Source organism: Miscanthus floridulus, chromosome 18 (genome assembly GCF_019320115.1).
Source record: "Miscanthus floridulus cultivar M001 chromosome 18, ASM1932011v1, whole genome shotgun sequence".
In the NCBI taxonomy this organism is placed as follows: Eukaryota; Viridiplantae; Streptophyta; class Magnoliopsida; order Poales; family Poaceae; genus Miscanthus; species Miscanthus floridulus.
Window position 1 is genome coordinate 97,093,849 of NC_089597.1, and position 7,836 is coordinate 97,101,684.

The 7,836-nt window shown below is 43.7% G+C and overlaps 1 pseudogene; it reads right to left on the reverse strand.

Annotated features, from left to right (window-relative positions):
* Window positions 1-1,481: 1,481 nt before the first annotated feature.
* LOC136521538 (probable LRR receptor-like serine/threonine-protein kinase At3g47570) lies at window positions 1,482-5,757 on the reverse strand (annotated as a pseudogene).
* Between the last annotated feature and the right edge of the window lie 2,079 nt (window positions 5,758-7,836).

Consider the following 7,836-nt stretch of genomic DNA (forward strand, 5'->3'; position numbering starts at 1 on the left):
AGAGACGGTAGCCGTCGCCGATGGGGAGGGATTGGCCGCCTGCGCGGCCGAGGTGGAGGTGGCCGCCGGGCTCGGGATGAGCGTCGGCGGGGAGGCAGGGGTAGGCGAGGCGACGGGAGAGGGAGAGACGCTTGGCATCGCGCCTCCAAACGGCAGCCGCATGCCCTTTAATATGGTGCCATATAGAACAATTTGCTGATTTGGCAATAGCGTCAAGGAGGAGAGAAGAAAAATACAAGAAACTGATTCCTGCACAAAGGCTAAAGTTTAAGAAACTATATAATCCATTGGGATGGACATCACAAAGACCAAGACAAGATTTTTTTTTTCTCTTGAGTATAATCCATTGGGATGGATATTGACACATGGCATGCAAGTGAATATTAGATTGATCTTCATACGTGTATACTATTGTATGACTTTATACATACATACTTGAGAATATTAGATCATGTGATGCTAACTTAATTTTTCGGCTCTCCGTCTGTATTTCTCCATTTCTGTATGTCCGCACGTTTCCGATCCCAACTTTTCCGACCTGATCTCGTTTCCGATGAAAAAATGTAGATATGGAAACGAGAGAGGGATTTTTCCGCCTGTTTCTCCCTAAACTTATCTAGAGAAGACACAATTTGTCAAAATATGTTGAATTGTCTCCTGCTGGAAAGTCTATTAGCAGTTTAACAGCTATTATGCACTGCTAGCCATAGGAAAAATAATATCTCTTAGGTCCCCAAGATTTCCAAATAAGCTCCCACGACCCAAAATAAGCAGCCCACATAAGCTGATTTTACTGAATACTGGCCGGATTCTATGAATCTACAACGATGATCATCCTGTACATCCGGTTGCAGCTACACAATGGGTGACCAAGTCCCAGACATCAAGAAAATCAGAGAGGGCTAATATCCTGATTCCTGAATCCACTGGATGTCCATCAGGGCCTCTCTCAGGATAGGAGAGTGCGAAGGAAAATGGATTTGGGGGAAGGAGAAAGGTGATTAGAGGTTTATTTATAGCCACAAGTAGACATTGCGTATTACTCCTATCTGTAGTTTGTTAACTGGTGTCTACATGACATGGTATGTCATAAAGACTACTAAGAAGTAGACCTGATCAAATATCGGGTTTGGGTCGGGCTGGAAAAAATGATTGGGGTCAAATGTTTCGCCCGAGCCTGACCCGACACACTGGTGGGCCAGTCGGGTTGGGCTATTTCTTGAGTTTGGTTTTCGCACTTTGGGTCTGGTCACGGGTCGAAAATCCTGGCCCTTAACCTGACCCAATGCACTGGCGGGCCGGGTCGGGTCGGATGGCCCATGAACATGTCTACTAAGAAGTGTCTAGGTTGGGACTGCCCTGCTTTCACTGTTCAGAGTACAACAATCCTGAAATAGCGCATCGCAAATGTTCTCTTTTTCTTCAAGTTAAGCCCATCAGGATTTAGTTGATCATTTGATCAGAAACAGAAATGCTTGCTTGAACTGAGATTCTTCAAATCCGCAAGACGATAAATACAGGAAAAAATGGATATGAACTGCTCAACTGCAAATGCCAAACATTGGGTAAATTAATACCAAATGATTAAACAACATGATTTCATCTAGTACGTGAGCAATTTCTGCAGCCATCACTATGACTGATATACGCTAATTGCTATGATGAAGAATGCATTTTTTATAATATATGCTTGATGGTAAGGATCTTGTTACAAACTTCATCCATTCCTGGTCGTTCTTTTGGTGATGCCATGGAGCAGGACAATCCTATTTTAACCAATGGAAGGATGCAGTTCTGCATCACTTTGGCTGCATTGATGCTGTCTTGTACCATGACGGGATTGACAATCTCGTAGATATTATTTGGAAATGATTGACCGACAAAATCTTGCAAGCTTATACCATCCTTTAATTTCTCGTCAGTCGGACGATACCCTGTTAGCATTTCTAGCAGGAGCACTCCAAAACTATAAACGTCACCCTTGGTTGATATCTCTCTGCTCATGCCATACTCTGCATGAATGTTTGCAGACATAGTAAAGTTAGAATAATTCACTTTTTGCCGATACTATAAAGAACAAACAGAATAAACTACTTAGATATAAGCTCATCTCACCTGGTGGGATGTATCCAATGGATCCTTTCATGCAAGCCAAACTTGTTGAACTATCTTGAAATGCATCTGATCTAGCATATAATATCCTTGCTAAGCCAAAGTCGCTGACATATGCAGCCATGTCAAGGTCCAAAAGAATATTACTTGGCTTCAAATCGCAGTGTATTAGTGGATATGCACATTGGTTATGAAGGTAATCCAAAGCACATGCTACATCCAATGCTACATTGATTCTTTGAAAGAAAGTCAGAGTCTTTGTTTCACTGTGTTCATGGACCCTCGGATGTAACCACATATCCAGGTTCCCATTCCGCATGTATGGGTAGACTATGGCCTTGAAGTCTGCTCCAGTTGGATCCACTGAGGAGCATAGAGTAATTATTTTAACAAGATTTCGGTGGCGGATATTTCTGAGGGCTTCACACTCTGCAAGGAAGCTCCTATGTGCCCCATATGTGCTGAGGTTAAAAATCTTGATAGCCACTTGATCTTCCTCAAGCTTCAGCTTGCCCTTATAAACCATTCCAAATGAACCAGAGCTAATTAAGTTAGCAGAAGAGAACATATCTGTTGCCTTTTCAATATCTTTATATGTTATGTTTTCCTTGTGCTCTTTGTGGTGCTGCAAATATTTCTTTACTTGAATTTTCTTCCTCCAAAAGAATGTCACGAGACAGAAGCAAGTGATTATAACAACAGCAACAATTGGTATTACTATCTCTATGACTTGTACCAGTGACGTGCGTTTCCTTGTCCTGTTATCCATTGCTGGACAAAGAGACACACCTCCTGTCAGAACTCTTGTACACAGTTCATCATTTCCTTCAATTGAAACTGCACTAGCATTGCCAAAAATACCACCACTTGGAACTGCTCCACTAAAACTGTTGAAGGATAAATTGAGTTGATGCAGATAACTCAAGTTTTCGAAGAAATCTGGGATGTTTCCAGACAATCTGTTCTTAGAAATGTCAATCTCCTCGATGCTTCTCAAATTCACTAAAGTCTGTGGAATGCTTCCTTCAAAGAAGTTGTCTCGCATCTCTAGATACTCAAGAGCCACACACATGCCAATAGCGGATGGAATGTAGCCAGACAACATGTTGTTTGTGATGCTAAGTTTTTCCAGATTAATGAGATTGCCAACTTCCTCTGGTATTCCTCCAGTCAAGTAATTATTTGACAAGTCAAATTCTTCAGAAAGCGAAGAAATTTTGAAGATTCTACTTGGTATAGTCCCATTTAGCGAGTTGTGTGCAAGATTGAGTATTTGAAGTTGAGTGCAACTTCCTATACTTGCAGGTATTCTTCCACTCAAGTTGTTTCCATCCAATTTAATATCAGTCAGCTGAACAAGATTACCTATAATTTCAGGGATTGGGCCTGAGAGTCTATTTTGTGCAAATGCTAGAACGACCAAGTCGTGCAAGTTTCCAATTGTTGGTGGTATATTTCCAGTGAACATATTGTAATCCATGAATAGAATACTGAGGCTCCTCAGATTACCTATCTCTTGTGGTATAGGCCCAGAAATTCTGTTGTTCCTTAGCCACAGGAACTGGAGATTACTGGAAAGGTTTCCAATGGAACTTGGCAGATTCCCTTGGAGGTTGTTGCCATCAAGCATCAGTTGGGTCAGTTTGGAGCAATTTGAGAGTGAAGAGACAAATTCCCAGTCACCTGCTTCTAGCATGTTGTATGCCACATCTAGTACCTCCAGATTTGGCAATGACCCAAAGTACGGCATGAGCCCTGTTAGCCTATTGTCTGCTAGGTAAAGCAACTGTAGTTGGTATGCAACAAGGAGAGAAGATGGGATTGGGCCAGCAAACTTGTTTGCCGAGAGGATTAATCCCTGAATGTTTGGGAGCGTGTAGCCAATGTTGGAGGGCAATCTTCCAACAAGCGAGTTGTTTGCCACAGCAAGATCTGTTAGGGAGGACATGTTGAAGAGAGATTGTGGAAATGGACCCGACAAGTTGTTCACATTAAGTTCAGTATTTCTAGTGTTGAAATATAACCTAGGCTCTCCGGTATGCTCCCAACTAAATTGTTATATTGAATGCGTAGAGTAAGTAGGGAGGAAAGGTTCCCTAGTGAGGGATGGATTGTTCCCGAAAGATAGTTCTCCCCTAAATGGAGGTGTTCAACAGGGGGAGAGTTGGCAGTGATATGTGGTATAGAGCCAGAAAAGCTGTTCTTTTGGAGGCAAATGGCAATAAGTGATGAGGTATTGAAGAGAACCTTAGGGAGCTCTCCACTAAGATTGTTGCTCATGAGGCGAAGAACTTGTATTGTTGAACTACTCGCTAAGAGCTCTGGGATCTCCCCAGCGAGTCCATTTCTCCCAAGATCAACATATCTGAGAGAAAGGCTGGTGCCCAAAGCTGGCGGCATGTTGCCACTAAGCCTATTGCTAGCAAGATTTAGCATTCGCAGCTCCGGAAGAGTTCCAAAAGCAGAGGGAATGCTCCCTTGGAGCTGATTGTTGCTGAGGTTAATCTCCTGAAGATGCATGCACTGACTAAGGCTAGGTGGGATCTCACCATGGAGGGAATTGTTCCACAATCCTAGGAATTGAAGTTGGGTACACAAAGAGAGCTCAGATGGGATAGTACCTTCTAAAGAGTTCATGCTGAGGTTCAGGTTGCTGAGCCTGCTGAGGAGGCCGAGCTCTGACGATATGCCACCATGGAAGCTGTTGTTTGACAGTTGCAGCTTTGCAAGAGAGCTGAGGTTGCCAATACAAGGTGACAAGGAGCCTGTGATGCCTTCTGATGCAAGGTCCAGAGCAATGACACGGAGAGGAGGCGGCTGTGCGCTGCATGTGACCCCATGCCAGTTGCAGAGTTCCATAGATTCGTTACTCCATGAGGCTAAAAATCCAGGTGGACCTGAGAGCTGAGACTTGAAGCAGAGAAGAGCTTGTCGATCATCTTCGCTCTCATCACAGATGTCTAGTGGCAGGGAGCAACAGAAAATGAGGAGACAGAGAAGCCAAGCAACATTGGGTGACAAGACTCCCAAAGAGGCCATTGCTGTTAGTTACAGGTAGGAGATGCAAATACGATGTTTAATATGGCACAAGATTTTCCTCAAAAATAAAATGGCACAAGAGTAGATAATCACTCAGGATGAAGCACAGTCCTATTTGAAGATATACTGGGAAGCTGAAAGCTGTATGAATGCTTGCGTTTGGACTTCAGCTTTGTGGGCGTTGCTTCAAGATACTTGCTACCTTTTCTGCTTGGTCCAATTGAAGCAAGTTGTTGGCTTGGACCTGGAGTCGACTTGTAGCAATGAAAGTTGTTATCTGGGAGACGTCTTGCAACTTGCTTCGAAGGTTGTACAAATGAGGTCGAAAGATGCACTGAAACTGGACTGAAAAGTTGAGGAAGGGACTGAACAGTTTCCGATAAAAACGAAAGAGTCGGCATCTATACGGAGGCGGCTGTGCGCTGCATCTGACCCCATGCCAGTTGCAGAGTTCCATAGATTCGGTACTCCATGAGTCTAAAAATCCAGGTGGACCTGAGAGCTGAAACTTGAAGCAGAGAAGAGCTTGTCGATCATCTTCGCTCTCATCACAGATGTCTAGTGGCAGGGAGCAACAGAAAATGAGGAGACAGAGAAGCCAAGCAACATTGGGTGACAAGACTCCCAAAGAGGCCATTACTGTTAGTTACAGCTAGGAGATGCAAATACGATGTTTAATATGGCACAAGATTTTCCTCAAAAATAAAATGGCACAAGAGTAGATAATCACTCAGGATGAAGCACAGTCCTTGCTACCTTTCTGCTTGGCCCAATTGAACCAAGTGGTTGGCTTGGACTTGGAGTCGACTTGTAGCAATGAAAGTTGTTATCTGGGAGACGTCTTGCAACTTGCTTGGAAGGTTGTACAAATGAGGTCGAAAGATGCACTGAAACTGGACTGAAAAGTTGAGGAAGGGACTGAACAGTTTCCGATAAAAACGGAAGAGTCGGCATCTATACGGAGGCGTGTTGAGTACGCGGCGCCCTTGCTCTTTTGTGTGGGAAGACACTCTCTCGCGGGGAATAGTAAATGAAATAAATTAAGGCCTGGTTTAGATGCAAAGAAATAATAGTTGGCTGGATACAAACAGGTCTAGCTAATAGAAGGAAATAATAGTTAGCAGGATACAAACAGATCTATCTAATAGTTTAGCTAATTATTAGCTGAATAACCAACTAATAACTATTTCACTAGTTAGACCAAACTAGCTAATAGCAGGCTAGTAACTAATATTAACTATGACGTCTTAGCTAATTAATCATTATAAGCTAATGGATCCAAACAGATCCTAAGATAGTCTAGATTATGTAGGGGAAGCTTTGCGCAAACCGCGCTCTTACTAACATCATGAATGAAATCCATATCGCCAAAACTTGCATAACACATCACTTTTTACAGAAACCGATGTGTGCTGGTAAATATTCATTTTGCTATCCTCGATATTGCCACAACTTGGGTTTTTTTCGAACATGTTTACTGACGTGTGTTTCATTGAGAGAGGATAAGGCCGAAAGAACGATTTACATGACGCAGCTATGGGAGATTCCATAACGCAGATTACACAACCACGGAGGTAGTGGTTAGGAACCTAAAAGATAATAGAAAAAGAAGCGTTAAGGAGAGGGTCCTCCGCTACAACCATAACCGATTGGACCTGCAAGAAAAGCTAACAATGCAAAGGCTGCTAACAAAGTAAATGTAGCTACGGTGACAAAGCATCCACTGAGAACAGACGAGACAACGGTGGCCAAGCATCCGCCCGAGCAAGAACAACCAGCAGAACGGCGGCAAAGCACCCGCCAGAGACGACGCGGAGCGTCAAAGCATCCGTAAGAGAGTGGACGAGCCATCACGCTCACTGCAACAAAGCATCTGGGTTTAGGTCTTCTTTTTGCTTGCCAGAATCCATCAACAAGGGTTTCATAGGGAGGTATTTTTTCCAGAAAGTTATCAAGTTATAGTGGAATTACCAACCGGACTGGCTTTCTCCAAGAGAGAGTTTTGTCTTTTCCGCTTCCTCGCGCAAAGAAAAAAAAAATAGAATCTCTTCTACGGCTCATCCCCCTATCTTCTCTTCGAGCTACCGCACTCACAAGGGCTTACCTGGGGGATACCGAAGCAACATCGACGCCAAAGCATCTGCCAGAGCAGCATGGATGAGAAAGTATCCATCAAGGAAAAGTGGTAGTGGCAAAGGATCTGCTAAAAAAAAACCCAAACGATTGCGACAAACACCAAGCATGTCAGCTGGATAGACCATTCAAAGAGAAGCTTGAAGCACACACAGGCACAATGCAGCAAGGAACAACTCCGGCGAGAGAAACGGAAGATGAGCAGAGGCATGACCACAGAGGCGCGATCATAGGAGTGCTGCAACGATACCTTCACGAAGGGAAGCGACATCCGCGGACGCCACCATTGTTGGAAAGCACACGGGTAGGGCTTTCGCACCATGGCCTACCACAGCGGCACGCGCAAGGAATAGAATCTTCAACGATAAAAAAAACTTTTGACTTTTCAGGGTTCAAACGTTAAGAAAAACTATTGACTTTTCAGGGTTCAGACTGAGACCGAGACAGCGCAAGATGCCCACCTGGTGGTATAAACGCATACCTTCTCTGAAGAAGAAAATAAATATATGAACGCACGCCGTTCTTCGAGTCGTCGCCTGTCTCTGACCTCTA